This window comes from Psammomys obesus, unplaced genomic scaffold, assembly GCF_907164565.1.
Source record: "Psammomys obesus unplaced genomic scaffold, mPsaObe1.curated_primary_1811, whole genome shotgun sequence".
In the NCBI taxonomy this organism is placed as follows: domain Eukaryota; kingdom Metazoa; phylum Chordata; class Mammalia; order Rodentia; family Muridae; genus Psammomys; species Psammomys obesus.
The window spans coordinates 11,246,319-11,264,956 of NW_026596244.1; positions in this window are offsets into that span (position 1 = coordinate 11,246,319).

Consider the following 18,638-nt stretch of genomic DNA (forward strand, 5'->3'; position numbering starts at 1 on the left):
GAGACGCACTCCCAGTCCTCATTTGTCACATTTATTTTTCAGATTCGGTTTCTATTGTCTGTTTCCCTGATAAATTAGCTATTTTTTCCTTGTTGCAGTGATCACATGTCTAACAAGAAGCAACCAAAGAGAGGAATGATTTGTTTGAACTTACAGTTTAGAGATGTCTAGTCCGTTTCGGTAGGACATGGAGGCAGCAACGTGAGGCGGCCACTCACTGTACATCCACAGCCAGGAAGCAGAGGAATGAATACTGGGGCTTAGCTCCCATTCTCCTCTATATTCAATGTGTGACCCCAGCCAAGGTGCGGTGCCATCCACATGCAAAGCAGATCTTCCTCATCACACCTTCATGACATGTCTACAGGTATGTTTCAATGGCTGTTTTAAAGTCCATCCAAATAACACCCAATAAGCATATTCTGCATAATAGCAGGGCAACACCATTCGTGAACATATTATAAACATAGAACATTGAAATCCGAAATTGCAATCACTGTTACAATCATTTCCCACTGTTCTGATTTTGGACTCTAAACATTATAATGAAGGTAAATTATTGAACAAATCATTAAACATAGGGGTTAATGAAAGTAATTTTAATAAGGTTAGTTTATACTTTGATGAATTTCAAATGTAATCAACAGTTAGCAGCAAACTCATCAATCCTGAAAACACGTGATAAAATCAAGCTGAATTGGAAGGCCAGAACGAGGCTGCCAGCCTCTTTCCTTTCTGTGTTTCCCAGTGACCTCTGGATGATCTTCTCTTGACCCATTGTGCCCTCTACTGCCTTTTGTGGTTATAGCTTATGGCTCTTATGGCTCGAAGCTCCTGTAAGGACAGAAAATGGAGAGTTCTGCCTGCAGGGGAATTTCTATAATATCTGCATTACTGAAGAATTGAACTCTAAAAGGGAGAAAATATACTAAATGAATCTACCTTACATTCTTGATGACTTTTTACTTGAATTAAGGAATTTAAGTAAGAAAGCCCGAGTGTCAACATGTCATTGATAGCAGCCTGAGCACAGACCTGGCCCCTGTAACCGGGCCTTTTTGAGAGAGTGCCTGGGGCTACACACACCTGACCTTTGTGGGTCAGCAGTCTTCACGCTGATTCACAGGGGAGGGCTGAGATCCCCACTTCTAACCGCTTACTGCACATTTGGCAGCATTGCTCACTCGGAGAGCTCTCTCCCAGCCCTGGAATAGTGCCACCTACAGTTAGGGCAGGTCTTTGCACTTCCTTAACCCAATCTAGAGACTCCCTTCCAGACAAACCCAGGGTTTTGTTTCTATGGTAATACTAAATCTCATCAGGGTGACAATTAAGATTAAGCATCTCAGTGACCTAAGGGGATAGGTGTTCTAACCTATGGCACGATTGTGCTGTCAAAGGGTAAAGTAGTCCCAACACAGAGAATAATAAGTGTTGTTGAGCGAATAGCTGTTATTTCCTGGCGTATATTCATCACTTCCAATTTTGTCCACTGTTTTATAATTTTAACTTTTATAATTGTCTCCCAAAATATTCATAGGATTCCTTCCTGCTCCCTTCTGTCTAGGGCCAATGAGGCTTCTAGATGCTAGAAGAATAACATACATCAGGTCTTTGCTAAAGTAGCACCTCCCACCCAACCCCACTCCACCCTTGTCAAACTGGAAAGTCTCTGGACAGTCTAAGCAGTTTTTGGGTGAGTGTCATGGGACAGATGACCACAGTCTTTATGGGAAGCAGGTTTTGGCCATAGCCAAAACATACATTATTAAAGTCACTATGCTGCAGAGAAATCACAGTATGCGAAAAATAACCTTGATGTTCAAATGTGCCAAGGAACTAATTTTAACTTTTATTACTTTGTAATTATTATTGATTTTGCTAGCTTATTTAATCAATCTTTGATTACATTATATAAATGTAGATTGACCTTTCTATGAATCAGTCTATTTTGTTGGTAAGAATTTATTTGATCAGCTGGACTGTGGTCCATGGCTGTAATCCCAGCCCTCAGAGAGGCAGAGGCAGGTAGATCTTTGTGAGTTTGAGGCCAGCCTCATCTACAGAGTGAGTCCAGGACAGCCAAGGCTACACAGAGAAACCCTGTCTCAAAAAAACAGAAAAAATTATTTGATCAAGTAAGTAATATAAAATACATTGGTAAAAAGCCCATGACCATGGAAAAATAGCTAAAGACCTGAACACAACTGTCCATGTATGTTGAGTTATAAACTTGACCTCGGGTATATACAGTGACATTTGGCTGTGGACTCTACAACTTCCTATCTATGAATAACCAGGCCACAGAAACACTTTCACATTTAAACTACTTTAAAATTATCTATTAGCAAGATGTAATCCGTTTTTACAATAATATGGCATTATTGACAAATACGTGTAAAAAGGGTAGATCCTTAAATATTTCCTCATTATTTTCCTGAACTGACGGGTGAAGAGCGTAAGATGTTTCTTTAAGAACTTTCTGTTCAAGTGCCTTTCAAATGAGACACAGACTTAAGAGGACAGTAATTTAATCTAACTGCATAGATTAGCAAATATCTCAGTTTGAGCCTCCCAGGCTGCCCAGATATAGTGCGTGAATTCCTGGTAGCCATGCAGTTGGGAGACAGAAACAGAGGAACTTCGACAAGTTCAAGGCCAGCCTGGTCTGTGCACTGAGTTCCAGTCACAAAAATCCAGATCAGTCAGCTGGTCAATAAGATCTTCATTTACTAATGTATCAAGAATTTCACTATAAATGCTGTAGTTTATATCCTCAGTGTCCCCAAGTCCATGTGCTGAAAGCAGTGTCCCTGCTCACAGCACTGTTGGATGTGGAAGATTCTTTATGAAGTACAGTGTGGTGGAAGAAAGGGAAGGGAAAACTTGAGCCCTGTCTCCTCATTTCTTTTTTTCCCTTCTCAATGGCCATAGAATGAGCAGGGTCCTACCACCCTGTATACCCATCACGGTTTATTGTCTGCTATAGGCCTAAAGCAGTAATACCAACTGGTAATGGGCTGAGCCCTCTATAACTGAGCCAAAGCAAGCCTTTCCTCCAGTAAACTGACTTAGGCATTTGTTACAGCAACAGAAATGTGACCAGTGCAATGGTCATAAAGGCAAACACACATACCTTCAGCCATTGATGCTTCCCCTGAGCTATGGCATGAGCCAGAGGATGGAAGGTATTTATTGTGTTGCTTCTCCTGGGGAGATGTAAAGAGACGTTTATGCTTCCCCAGACAGAGCAATGACTGACCAAAGCAATGACTCCATCTATGTGTGTGCATTGAATCTGCATGTGTGTGCACACCTGTGAGTGTGTGTGTTACTTATAAGGCCTGGACAACACGGAAATATCGGTATAACAAATGTTCTACCACAGCATGAAGGTTGACTCACAAAACCTGTTGTGAGACCTTTAGTTAACCTTCTGCCCTGAATATCCTAGCATCCCCAAAGAACCCCATAAAACTGGGGACAGCAAGGATTGCCTGGCTGGAATCTTAGATATAGATTTAATAATTTTCTTGATAGACTCCATTTACCAAAATTAAATCAAGATCAGGTAAATAGATTAAATAGTCCTATATCCCCCAAGGAAATAGAAGCAGTCATCAACAGTCTCCCTTCTCAAAAAAAAAAAAAAAAAAAAAGCCCAGGACCAGAGGGTTTCAGTGCAGAATTCTACCAGACCTTCAAAGAAAAGCTAACACCAATACTCTTCAAACTATTCCATGAAATAGAAACAGAAGGAACATTACCAAACTCATTCTATGAGATCACAGTCACCTTGATAGCTAAACTACACAAAGACCCAACAAAGAAAGAGAATTTCAGGCCAATGTCCCTTCTATTCAAAAATACTCAACAAAATACTCACAAACAGAATCCAAGAACACATCAAAGATATCATCCACTATGACCAAGTAGGCTCCATCCCAGGCAGGCAAGATTTTACAGAAGTTTAAGTGGCAGTCAGCAGGTTGTTGAGGGCATCCACCCTTTGTTTCAGGTCTTTCCTTCCTTCCTTCCTTCCTTCCTTCCTTCCTTCCTTCCTTCCTTCCTTCCTTCCTTCCTTCCTTCCTTCTCTCCTCCCTCCTTCCCTCCTTCCTTTCTTTCTTTTGTAAGATTTATTTATTATGTATATGATATTCTGCCTGCATGTACACCAGCACGCCAGAAGAGGGCACCAGATCTCATTATAGATGGTTGTGAGACACCATGTAGCTGCTGGGAATTGAACTCAGGATCTTAGGAAGAACAGCCAGTGCTCTTAACCTCCGAGTCCTCTCTCCAGCCCTATTTCAAGTATTTCTCCAGGTCATGCTGTTACAGGCAGCAAGCGAAGTCAAACTTGGCAAATAGGCATTACGATAGATGCTTTAAACATATCAGCCGATCAATAAATCAGTATCTAACAATGAGCCTTGTCAGTGTTGTCATGTTGTTAAGACTGTAGGACTCTGCTATTCTGTGTGTCACACAGCAAGCTCCGCTCCATGAGGGTGATGCTTGCAGGAAATGGCTTCTCTGTAACACTCATGGACAAAGCAGCCTTCTCAGGCCAGGAGGCAGCTTGCTTAGTAGGGTCCCAGGGTGCATACATTCATCCTGCATTTTACCCTGAATACTGACTACCCTGAGTAAGTTGATCAACTCTGGGAATCCCTGCAGGAGAGGCAAGAGGATCAGAAGTTTACGATTGTTTTTGTCTAAATGGCAAGTTTGAAACCAGTCTCTCTGGGATACATGAGACCCTATCTCAATAAATTAGATAGATAGATAGATAGATAGATAGATAGATAGATAGATAGATAGATAAATAAAGCATAGGTATGGAGGCAAATGAGACTGGACTTGGTATTCCTGCTGGACAAAGCAGGCACTGGTTGGCTTTGTTTCTGGGGAGAGCTGTAGAGCACATGAGGCCCTGGCATCTCCTGGTCCAGTGGGTACGGAGCTTTGTTGGAGGCCCAGCTGGGCCAGGTTTCTGGGCCACAGCACCCCACCCTCGCCTCTGCAGCACTCAGACACTCTTTCTTCCATCAGAGACTTGGATGCAGGATGGAAATCCAACATCCTTCAGCTCAACGAGCTCATTTCAAATGAGGAGGTAAGTTTGGTCAACCAGAACATTCTCCTGGTTTGATGCTGTTAAAGAACCAAAATGTGGCCTTCGGGAACATTTAAAACAAAGCATGCATAGTAATATATAAAGCATAGAGTTGCCTAGAGAGCTTAAAGATAGCCAAATCAAAGGCTGACACCAAGCTTTGCCTCTTCAAAATCCCAAGCTTGGTGTTAAATAGTGTGACCAGAATTTCAAGTATTATATCTTGAAGTCTGAGCTTCAGTTCTAACAAGATAGGCTCAGCCATCCATCTGGATAAGCCATGTAAAGAGAGAAGCTACAGGGAAAAGAGCAAGGAAATGTATTCAATGGAGTCACAATAGGGGAAGAGGTACCAAGAGGTACCTGTAAGTCCCCCTCTGGGCAGCGGACGTGTGCTTAAACAGAGGGAGGGAGTGTATATAATGATATATATGTATATAATACATATATATACATATATAATGATATATATGTATGTATATGTATATATATATGTATATAATGAATTGAGGGAGGGAGTGTATATAATGATCTACATAATTAACTATCTCAGTTAGTGTGTGGTCTGACCTGTTAGGTGGTCCAAAATGCCCACATGGCTGTTTTCACTTGAGCAGGAGTCAGCAATTCCAGGAACGTCAATTCCATGGCAGCTGTTTCAGAAGCAAAAGCAGATATTTCAAGAATGCTCTTTGCACAAGGCAGTGAAAACAAAATCCAAAGTGAAAACAAGATCTGTTTGGTTCTGTCCTGTCACCTTTTTTGATATTCAGCATTGCTGATCGTCCCAGGGCCTGGCTGACTGGTGCTTCTTCACACTGTCTTCTCTTGCCTTTTTGTTTCTTCCTCCTATTCCCTTCTTTTCCAAGCTGTTATTTTGCAAGAAACAAAAATTAAACGTTAGGCTTTGGCTGATAGGCGTATTTTATGCTTGAAAAGTCAGCAAGCTGGGAAGAGACCTGAGGATCAATGTTTTCATATCATGTTCTTGGGCTGTAGTCAATGCTGAGCCCTACCATGGAAAACACTCACTGTCCATGAATATATCACAGCTTAACGGCGTCAGTTGAGTCCATACCATCAGGATCCTGCTAAGAATTTCTCCCCAGGGGGACGTTTAGGATCCTATGATACTTTTGTTTTTAGTAATTAAGGCCTCATGTCGGACATTGAAGTTCCCTTCTTGGCTTCTTACAAAGCCCTTTACAATTACATTTTACATGTTGTTTGTGCGTGGACACCTGCGCCATGACGCGGGTACCGTGATGGCACCAGTGTGGAGTCAGAGGACAACGTCAGAGAATTGGTTTTCTCATTCCATCGTGTATGTTACAGGGATTGAACTCAGACTGTCGAGTTTGGAGGCAAGCATCTTTATCCCCCGAAGCACCTCACTGGCCCGCAGTGTCTATTTTGTTTTAATTTATACCTTCATTTTTGGGACCTGAGAATCCAGATGTCATTCACAAATCTACCTAAGCTTTATTGTTATGAGAGAACCAAATTAATTTTTAGCGCTTCAGTAACTTTATTTTTTTGTCATAAGGGCCATTCATTCACCTGTTTTATTCATTTAGATGAAGCCTACTGGAACACATATGATTTTCAAAGCTATTCTGAAATAATGGAGACCTGCCCAAACCTTTAAACAAAAGGGCTCACTTTAATAGATTTTCAGCAGTCTCCCAGCAACCACACCATTGTGAACTTTATCAGTTTCTCAGAAGAATGTGCACAAAATCCAAGGAAAAGACCCTTCCATTTTAGTTCCTTATAAGCACTTTTCTTCGTTGTTCCAAGCGTTGGATCTTCCCAGGTATTTTCACTCTAGAGACATCACTAAATGTCCATTAAAACAGCATTTGATGTTATTCTGCCAAGGTGAGCTCTGCTAGTGACACGGAATTTTACCGGAGAGTAGACAGGTGGATAGGTAGATATTTTTTAAATTGTACATAAAATGCAAGTTTGATTATTGGGTTTTAATTTCTGTGAACACAGAGAGATGTCACAAAACCCAGATCCCAAAGAAAGCTGAGGCTTAGGAAATACATTCATTTCTACTGATCTCCATTGTCCTCAGTGCTGTGGAAGGACCTTGGCTATATGTTCAATTAACAGTTGTTTCCAAAGTGAAGAGTTCAAAAAATTCTGAATATAAATCAAGATATCTATCTGTCCATCTATCTATCTATCTATCTATCTATCTATCTATCTATCTATCTTTCTATCTATGTATCTATACATATATACATGGATATGTATGTATCTATAAGCCCTTTTCAGGTGTGTGGACAAGTCAAACATGGGATGAGACATACACGCATTCTCCTGTGGGACTCAGACCTGAGCAGTTATTGAAATCAAAGATCTTAAGTGTGAAGCCATAGATGACTAGGAAGAGTACCTGCCTGGAGTCTGCCTTGACACTAACCTTTCTGTCATCTTGTTATGTGGGTCGGAGTCAGGGGAATCAGCATCTCTCCAGTCCTTTGCTCTATAATCATACGGTTGTATATGTGGACATGCCTGTGAGTACTGCACACATATAAGCATACAATTATTTTAATTAGCAGCATCATTATCTAGCTGTGGAGACCTGGCAGGCATGCTAATCGAACATCTGAGTGTGCCCAGATGAACAGATCAGTGTGTCCAGCATTTAGGAGCTGGCATTTGTAATGATAGCTTTCTTCTGGAACAATGCCCTTTAGCAAGAACTGGAATTTATAAAGACTTCTTTCAAATTATTAGACATTTAGAAAGGATTCAGGGATTTCATCACATTAAGTGTTTTGGTTTTTTTTTTTTTTTTTTTTTACTCTATTATAAGGGATGTCAGATAGCAGCTGACAACATTAAATATTCTTTATGAGATTTTTATCTGACTATAATCTGAATCAGTTAAAATTTGACGGAGCTATTTTTTGAGCTGTGTGAATATTATTAGTTTTATTCTTCACCCACATTTAACTCTTTAGGCTGATACTCATTAAGTCTCATTTGGCTTGGTTTATCCTCTGGTTTCCTGAAAGAGTTGAGTTATAAATTAGGTTTTGTTACTGTTGCTGATGACAACAAAGGAGCCAGGAAGTCAGAGGCCAAAAATGCTAGACCCTGACCCCAACCCTGTGTGATTCTTTTGCTTCTTCACTGCCAGCTCTGTTAATGCCATTCTCTCTCTCTGTCTCTCTGTCTCTCTCTCTCTCTCCTCTCTCCCTCCCCCACCTATGGTATGAGCTAGATTGATTTAAGGATCCCACCAGCTAGGGAGGCTTTTCAAGGAAAACTCATCTGTTCAAACAGCACCCCTGGATTCTTATTACTGGCAGCCAGGATTCACAAGTCACTGGACAGCAGTTACTCACTGACTAGCCACTGTGTGGTGAATCGAGGCATGCTGACTAGATGATCTAGAACTCAGGGAAAAAGAAATTGTAAAACACATGTTGACCCTTGGGTTAGAGTCCTGGGTCGATCAGAAAATGTTGATGAAACAGGGCCAGCCTGCCTACAGCTTAGTCCACCCTTCTCCAGTCTTCTTTAGTGCTCGGTAAAATACCAAACAAACAACCCTCCGAGTAGACTGAATTCCCTTCTGTAAACATTTACAGTTCCAAGGAATTGAGCTGTTCTCTTGGAGCTGCTCTTTCCAGGGTTGCAGGAGGTGAATGAAGGAAGAAAGGGCAGGAGCAGTGAGGGTCCTGCAGAGCTCTACCTCAGAACCCATCCCCTCTGGGCAAGCATGGAACAGAGGAGGGGAGAAGCTGAGGTGAGCACAAATACCCCCTGGGTGAGAAGATCGGAAACGGGCGAGCAAATATGAGGGGCCTGTTAGAGTGCAATTTCTCCTCAAGGACATGTGAGCTTTCCCTGGTGGACACGGAAGTTCCTTAAAGAGAGATGGCTCAGCAGTGAAGAGTGCTTGCTGCAATTGGAGACTCTGTTCCCAGAATCCGAGTCAGGTATCCACTGCTGCCTCTAACTCTTGCTCCAGGAGAAGGCCTCTGGGCACCTGTGTGCTGCATGCAGTCTGTGTGTATGACAGAGAGAGAGAGAGGGGAGAGAGGAGTGATTGCAGAGAACAAGCAACAGAATGTGGACCCTAAAACTACTGAACTGATTAGTCTTAACAGACTCTCCATCCTGATCTCAAAATAATTTTCCCTTCAGCTGTCCATTTTTCGGTCTGTAGCTACAGCTTCCAGGATCCTAGGCGTCCTGCCACTAAGCCAGAGAATTGAATTCTTACCATTAATTAAAAGAGAAGAGCGTTCAAGTACATTAAAAACAAAACAGCATGCTCTTTTGAATGCTGGCGCTTAAGGAAAAGCAAGTCTAATTAGAGGAGGATGACAGATTCTTAACCGGGACTTGTGGCCACTTTCAAGCTGAAAGCTGGTGGCAGGACGCCTTTGAACCATCCCTTTCCTTGTTTCCATGCAAGCCCCGGGACCTTCTCTGCCAATGCCCCTCCCCACACACTTAGCCTAGTTCACAGATGAAACAAAGATGTTTTAAGAAATGGAACCAAAAGGAGACAGGTTTCTGAGATGGGGGAGCAGGAAGAGGAGGAAGCACCCCCTCCTCTTTTGGAGACTCTCCTACTGCTCAAATGTTCAAAAGAAGTGAGTCCTTGAGCTTGATTCTGTCGTCAGCCTTCACGGGCAACATGACATTCTAGAAGCTAAAACAGTACTGCAACTTGATTTTAAAGCAAAAGCTAAGGGATTTGGAGAGTAGAACCTTTAGTGGGTAAGCTACTTTCATCATTGTCATTATTATTACTATTGTTGTTATTATTATTATTATTTTCATGACAGGGTTTTTCTGTGTAGCCTTGGCTGCTCTGGACTTTGTAGACCATGCTGACCTCGAATTCACAGAGATCTGCCTGCCTCTGTCTCCCCAGTGCTGGGAATACAGGCGAGCACCACCGCGTCCAGCTTCATCGTCATTATTAATATTTGTTTTTAATGAACATTTACTATATGCAAGACATGGCCTTTATTGACTATAAGGAAAATCTCACTTTGTTTTTTTTTTTTAATTTTATTTTTTTCTTATCAGTTACATTTTATTAACTCTGTATCCCAGCCGTGTCCCGATCCCTCATTCCCTCCCAGTCCCTCCCTCCCTCATCTCCACCGTGCCCCTTGCCAAGTCCACTGATAGGGGGAACCTCCTCCCCATTCATCTGATCCTGTTTTATCAGGTATCTTCAGGACTGGCTGCAAAGCTCTCCTCTGTGGCCTAACAGGACTGCTCCTCCCTTGAGGGGTAGGGAGGTCAAAGAGCCAGTCATTGAGTTCCTGTTAGAAATAGTCCTTGTTCCCCTCACTATGGGAAACCAATTGGTTACTGAGCTACCACAGGCTACATCTGAGGAGAGGTTCTAGGTTACATTCATACATGGTCCTTGGTTGAGTGTCAGTCTCAGAAAAGACCCTGTGCCCAGATATATTTGGTCCTTGTGGAGCTCCTATCCTTTCCCCATCAGACTAACTCCCCTTCTTTCTTATGATTCCCTGTACTCTGCCGAAGGTTTGGTCATGAGTCTTTGCTCTGAAAACACCGCTAGTTAGAGTCTTTCCAATGCGCTCAGTAGACTCCTGTCAATGTTCAATGTGCATCCCATCTGCCTTTCTAAACGAGGACTGATGGGGAAAATCTCACTTTGGCACACACCTTGGTTCGGCATTTGCGCTTGCATTCTTGCTTCCCCTTAGGAGCATGTGCTCGGACATTTAAGGGGCTCTGTCCCTGTTGTCCTCTCGCTGTCCTGCAATGGAGCCTGTTTGGAAGTCAGCAACCTACTCTTTGTCTAACTTGTGGCTTCTTCGCCCATTAAATGATCTGTTCAGCCTGCATGGTTTTACAAATCTGAGAAAAATCAAACTAGGAAATAGTTGTGTAAAAGGACAAGCCACTACGTGCAAAACAAGTATGTTTTAATAGGGTGTCAGTTTGTGATTTTCAGTCCTATTGAAATGTTATTTTTGCTTCTCACTCCCAGCTCCCTAGGGGGTGAACCAGGCTAAATATCACCTCACCATGCCTGAGAACAAGCCTGGGAATGTTTTTCTCTTAAAGACAACTGAAAGAGCAGTCAGCTTTTGTTGTCTTTCTTACAATGTGATTCAGTGGGAAAAGCAAATGAAAGGATCTATGATTGCAAAAACAAATACACACAGAGGTACAAAAGCGTGACATACAAAATAGTGCACTGTGAATGTTTCACCAATTTTCATTTTACTAAGGAAGAAAATCACAGGAATTGTTTCTGTCTAAAGTACTCTACTTGAAAAGGCAATTCAGTCTCCTAGCAACCAACACTTCTCCGGATGAGAAAGCTGTTTGGAGAAAGGGAGAAATGCCAATTACACAAAGAATAGAGCAGAATTCCCCTGGGCCTGGAAGGCCATCAGGAGAGGTGTCCTAGCCCAGTTCTATTCTCCAGGCGCTGGCCTCCTGGAACCTAGAAGGCTCCAAACAGGGTCAGCAGCCAGGTCAACGGAGGCGACTCTCTCTGCCTCTGACAGTGCCTGGCATCTCTCTTCTCATCCCCTTGGAAACTTGCCCTTTCTAAAACCCCAACATTACCATAAGTAAAGCTAAGAAATCCCTCGGACCCAGGCTGCCCTAACTGGTTTTCAGGAAAAACAAAACGACAACAAAATCTCACAACATCCTTTTCTCTTTTCTGCTCATGTGTGCTGACATCACCAAAATGTGTGGATTATTTTTTTTCTCCACAACAATCAAACCTGTGCAGACACCGAGAGGGCATTACAGCCCAGTCCTGCCCCATATCTCACAGGTTAGGTGCCCAGTCCCTCAGACCACCTCCAACTTCAGGTGCTAACGGAAAATAGAAGGTGTCAACTTAGCCAGAGACTCTGCCTGATGAGGCTGCCCAGACGAGGCTCCCAGGCTTGCTCCTCCCTCCCTCAGGAGCATCAGGCAGAACTCTGGGAAATGCTGACCATGTCTTCAGCTTATTACAATAGGCGACAACTCCAGGTTGCCGTGTCTGAGAAAAGGGTGGAAAGGCACGAGAGGCTTCGGACCTCACCAGGCTCATCGTGTGTCCCCCAATCTTTACAGCTTACTAGCCTGGAAGCCTCTGAATTACGGCTTTTAGGGCCTTTCTGAAGGTTTCCTGACCTGCATCAAAGTCAACCTCAGGCTCAGGTATGGCTTTGCTTCCTGAGGAAGCGCAGGGGATGGAGCTGGGAGTGTCAAGACTCAAGGCCAGTGACTGGTTTCCCTGGCAACAAGCATCCATCTTTAGGCTATCCAGGAGCAACCAGGGGAGTCAGCTCATTAGCATACACATCACTTCATCAGTCCCAAGGGCTTTAGGAGTTGAATGGCTAGAGAGCAGCAGAAGAAAGCTAGCACACAAAACAAAACGAAAAACGCCTTATATCATACTGCCACATAAGACCAAAATTAAAATAAAACAGAATTAACAGCCAGTCCCTTAGTGCCACCCTCTGAGTGCTCCCTGGCTGCGTCTCTGAGCCGAGGTCTATTCTGTGGCACTGTCCAGAGCAGCAATGAGGAGGGGGCGAAGCCAGCTGGAATGATGCTCACTGATGTGCTCGGAAAACGAGACCCCATAGTTCTGCCCAAGGGAAACACTTGAAATTAGGACTAAGATTGAGTTTCCCCGTAGTTCCAGTGTAGATTTAAAACAGCTACCTTCCATGTGGCTGCAACATATAACAAATGGACCCTGACAGAGCAAAGCCAGATGCGCTGACCCAGCAGAGGGCCCAAAGGGCAGGTCTGCAATCTTGCTTCTATAACTTAATCTGAAACTCAGCAATCCAGAGCAAAGAGGTGAGAGCAAGGGCCATGTTCCTGGAATCGGTTAGCAACGGGAACATTCACAAGACCAAGGCAACAACTTCTTTTACACAAACCAACTGAGTTCTCAAGCCTTGTTTCAGCCCATCAGAAGTATAAATAGTATCAATAACACAAAGCTGTTTGCTAGCCAACAAAGCTCAATCAATCTGATTTATAGAGCAGACCAGAATTTAAACTCACACAAGTAGATTTTTTTTTGGGGGGGGGTGTTCTTCACTCACACACACCTAGATGCTCTTTTGTACTATGCGGGAGGCCTGGGAAGTCTGTTTTCTGCTGTGGCTCATGTTATTATCAGACATGCTGTAGGGTACACCATGATGTTATATCTTTCCCTGGTTCTTATAGACTTCCTGTGCTTTGGAGTGGTAGTTTGGATGAAAATGTCCCCCATACTCTCCAGCATTTGAACAGCGTCCCCAGTTGGGGGCACTGTTTGGGGAGGTTTAGGAGGTACAGTTTTGCTGGAGGGAGTGTGCCACAAGGGGCAGGCTTTGAGACTAAAGCCTCACACTGCTTCCACGTCTTTGGCTCTGCTTTGTGCTTTATGGTTTAAGATGTCGCTCTTAGCTTCCTGTCCTCGCTCATGGCTGGGCTGCAGCTGTGCCTCTCCATCTTGGTGGGCTCTCATGGCTCCTTAACATAAACCAAAGTGAACCATTTCTTCTCTAAGTTGCTTTTGGTCATGATGTTTTATCCCAGAAACCGAAAAACAGGGTTCAGTACTCTTGTTTCTGAGATTAAGGTGACATGATGGGGACAGAGTAGGTCAAGATGCACCTTCTGAAGGTGGTGGTGTCTTTCCACCTTCCTTCTCGAGCCTTCTCTCCCATGTGTTGATAGAAATTGTGTTTGCACTGCTGACCACCATGATCTCTCTAATAACCCCCCAACCATAGCTGAATGTTGTGTATCTATGATCTTTCCCAAACCCAGTGACTGTGTTCACTGATCCTATGGAAACACAACTCTCCGTCTACTTTAACAAAGCTAGACTCCTAAAAATGAATACTTACTGGCTAGTTTATTTCTATCACAGATTTATGAACAGTAATTCATCCCTTTGATGATGTCTTTGTTCTAAGCCTTCCTACCCATTTTCTTCATAGACTTGTTGGAGAGAGAGCCTGAAGCAAATTAAACTACCCAAATCCCTGGGAATACAGAAATACATCTATTTTCAGGTCAAACTAGATGATGATGATGATGACAATTACAGCAATGACTGTCAGGTGCTGAGATTTTAGAATTTGCCTGGCATGGCTCTAAGGTATTACTTGTTTCTCCTGAGCTCAGGGGGCTTTGGAGAAGCAGCCATTGTTTCCCTCTGACTGATGAGAAGGTCTAGTCTTGGTAGAGATGTGATTGGGATGGCTCAGTTGGGAACTTGAGGAAATGAGATGTGCCTTCTGAGATTTGACTCTAGGGCCCTCGATTAGACTCCCACACTCCTTCCTTCTTGGGCATGCAGAACACCTCCAAACTACAGAAAAACAAACAAACAAAATCATGAAGGCATCTTCACCAATGGTGTTCACTATGAACTTTTTCACAGTTTTCAAAGAAAGATAAGGATGACTGCAAAACTGTACCAGAGCAATCAAGTGGGAAAGCGTCCACAGCTTACTTTCAAAAGTTAAATTGCAAAAATGTGTGGGAGCAGAAGTGATACAACTACGTGATCCAGGAAGCCATGACGGCCAGGAGGCATACTGAGTTGTGTACAGCTTTACCTGAACCACAAGATTTTGAGGTTGTGAACAAATCACTGATAAAAAAACACACACACACACACACAAACAAAACAAAACAAAAAATATGGAAGAGTTTATTTTGGCTCATAGTGTAAGGGGACACAGTTTATCACAGAGAGAAGGCCTATGAAAAGGCCTTGAACAGCTGGTTACATTGGCTCTGTGGTCGGGGTGGGGGCGGCTGTGTTTTACTTGTTCTCTCCTTTTCCTTCCTTTCTACTGGGCACTTGGTCAGGGACCCCAGCCCATTAGACCGTCTGCTCACATTCCCAGTGGATCTTCTCTCCAAGTTAAACCTTCTGAAAACGCCCAAATAGTCACATCTGTAGGTATGTTTCCAGGGTGATTTTAAACCCAGGCAAGCTCACAATGAAGATTAGCCGTTGTTGATGTGAACTTCATTAGAGAAGGCGTAGACCACAAGTTTTCTGTATTCCTACCGTATCAAGCTCACACATTCAGACATTTATTGTCAGGAGCTTGCTGGCTCTTGAAATGCTACCCAGTCATTCCACTTACGGTCACAGATGCAGATTCGTAACTAAAATGCATTAGATCCTTATAATTCACTGACGGAACTTTTGGAATGTGAGCCATGTAGCGCCGTGTAATTTTCTCAAGGGTAGTTTTGAATCCTGCTCACTGAGGCACCACACTGGGACATGTCAGTGTGCCTTTATACCACACCAAGTCCCATTTCCAAGCTGTGCTTTTTGATTATGAAAATGGATTCCTCTTCAGCTTGTGGATAAAAGCATGAACTATCAAGGCAGCCATAAATTAGACTGTTCATAAGAGTCTTGGTTTATACCAGCAGGCACAAAACAATCACCCATTTTAGCTAAGTGAGACTTAATCTAGAATATATGGATAGATGGGATGACTAAGAATGACCACAGGAAGAGCAGCAGAGTGGCCCCAGGAACAATCAGGCACATTAAAATGAAAAGAAGACAGCCTAGAAAACTCAACCTGGGATGGCTTGTGCGGCAAGAAACAGTTCCATGTACCCAAGCAGGCCCAAAGCACATCACAGTGACATACAGACTCTCAGAGGCTTAGGATCAGCCTATCTTCTGTAAAAGCAAGATGCAGGGCTGAGAGACGCCCCTGTCAGGAAAGCACTTCTTTCAGAAGCATGAGGACCTGATGTGCATTTCCAGACATACTTAAGAATGTTAGGCGTGGTGCATGCTTGTAAACTTATCACCGGGAAGCCATATACAGGAGGGCTCCTTATTTGGCTGTCCAGGCAGTCTAGCCTAATGGCTGAGTTGCAAGGCAACGGGAGACCCAGTCACAAAATTATGGAAATGGTATTTTTGAGGACTACACCCTAGGTTGTCCCCTGCTCTCTACAGACCACAGGCCTGTACACACACACGCACAAGTACATGCTCGCACACATGCAAGCATCCACGCAAGCACCCGCACACTCCATTGAAAAAGAGAAAGCAAGGTGAACATCGAAACATACGGGTTAAGGACTTAGCTCAGTGGTAGAGTAGTTGTGTAAAAAGCGCAAGGCCCTGCGGTTGCTCTCCTGTTCCTAAACAAATCAAACTGCAGTCAAAATACAAGGCTCCCGAAGTAGAACCAGGAATGCACTAACATACAAAGAAGTGGAATGTCGCTCAGGCAGCTGAGTCAGGGGGAAGGTGAGAGAAAGCAGAGCCTGGTTTCCCCCTGGCATTTTCAAGTCATGTGGACACAGTTCCCAGCGCAGCCAAAGCAGCTGTTTTTGTCCTGAAATGGAAAGAAAAATCCGAGAGGTCTACTGGACCAAACTGTACTGTCAACTAATCGTTTCCATGATGAATCCACGTAGACTTATCTTTCAATATTGATTTATTTATGAAGCATGAACTGGTAATTAGCTATTGACTCTGTGAAAAGGATTATTTGTAAAGCATATATTGCATGATGTCACAGGGTGCACATGAGCTGCAAAATGGCTGGTGACCTCCCAAAGCAGCTTGGTCTAGAGCTGTCCCTAAACACCTCCAGTGGTCACGGTGTTACTTAGAAACAGCCAGTCGTCCATCAAGGAGAAACAATGCTTAGACCTGCTTTTAGACAGGCTTGTATACATTTGAAATAATAGCTAAGATGCCGAGTCAAATAAAATCCAGAAGTCAAAGTTGCTTTTTCTTTTCGAGGTAGCTGTAAAAGGGGGGATTTATGAGTTTGACATTTGCTTTGTGGTAGTCCTCCTTGGGGTGGGGCTCATCCTGTTGCTGGCGCGCCGCTAGACAGATCACATCACCTCTCTGTGCCTAGATGCTTATTTCCAAACCTACCTGAAAAATACAGTTAGGCACGACACTGCAAGACTTTGGTAAGGACAGATGGCTTTCAGGACAGCATGCCATCAATCACATCCCCTCGGGACACTGGTAGCCATCTCAGCTCCCGTGATTACACTCTGTGACATCTCAACAATGACTAAGTTGCCTACAGATTTCTCTCAGCATGTCCCTGCTGGTGGGTGGCACCTGTTTTCAATTGGTGTTATTTCTTGAATACTCAGGACTCTAAAGCTGGGTGTGTGTGGGCACACACCTCCAACCCCAACACTCTAGAGGTGGAGGCAGTAAGATTGTGAGTCAAAGGCTAGCTGCTCTCCCAATGATGTTCAGTGGCAGTGAGCTGCAGCCCTCAGTCACAGACATGACCATAAGGAGGAAGGTGCAATCCCTATTGTGTGTTGTCTCGTCCACCATGATGGGCGTAAGTATTCAATAAATCTCATGAGGTATTAAATACTTTATTATAAAACGGGCTTTTAACTCACCGATTTTGCCCGATTGTGTATGCGTACTACAACATTCTCAGCTTGTTTATGCAAGCCCAGGTTAAGCTATGCTCAGTAAGTTGAGTATTAATGAACTTTTGATTTATTACATTTCAAAAGTTTCTATAAATTTGCTTTATTTTATGTGAGCAAAAATCTTTATGCTGTCAGATGAAAAAAATCATTTCTATATTACAATCACCTATAAGCTGATATTTGTGAAAAATCATTATCCTTGAAGGCATGGAAACTATGAATGCAGAGATTAAAATTTGATGCTTCTCTTCACACTTAGGAGCAGAAGCAGGGATAATACCCCTGACAATTGCTCCGTCTTAAGCAGGATGCTGGCAGCACCTGCTAAAACCATCTGACCTTCGCTCCTCAGGCCGTTTCACCTTCTCAGCTCCCTGGATATGGTGCCCTTTGCACCAGCACGCCTACGTGCAGGGAATGAGTGCATCCGCTCTGCTCTTTACAGATGGTCTAGAGACAACGACTCAAGCTGTGCCTCCAGAGTCCATTGGGTCCACCCCAGAAAAGCCTGGGTCACCAGCTCCATCCCTGAGGTCACGTCCACAAAGCCTACGCTCCAGGGAGAACATTGCAGGTTCACTCAGTTCCTGAGGGTGGAAGCCACCACATCCTGGGTGGTGGGGGAAGTGTACCTTTAAGCAGGCTGTCTAGGGAACACCATGCCCGGTTTGTCCTGCTCTTCGTGAGTACCGACACCCTGGCAGTCCATGTTAAGTCAGCCAGGCTCCCAGGGCTCCCTGGGCTGCATTGCCAGCTACTGTGTTTGCATCTTAGTGACACTGATGAATCTGACTCCATTGTGAGCTGAGGAGGAAGTAATTTCGGGATGCGTTTGACATCTCATGTCCAGTGACTGCTCTCGGGAACACTGTTTCTTCCTTCAGCTTTAAACTTGTCCCCAAGCCCACAGACCGCATTTTCATCATTCTTCCAGCAAGTAGTGCAGAGGATCTCTGTGGACCATGTCTCTGTTTGCATGTGTCAACAGCAGGCACCTGTTAGACTCTCCTAGGGTGGATGGCACACAGGGATCTTTAAAATACCAGACCAAAGGGCT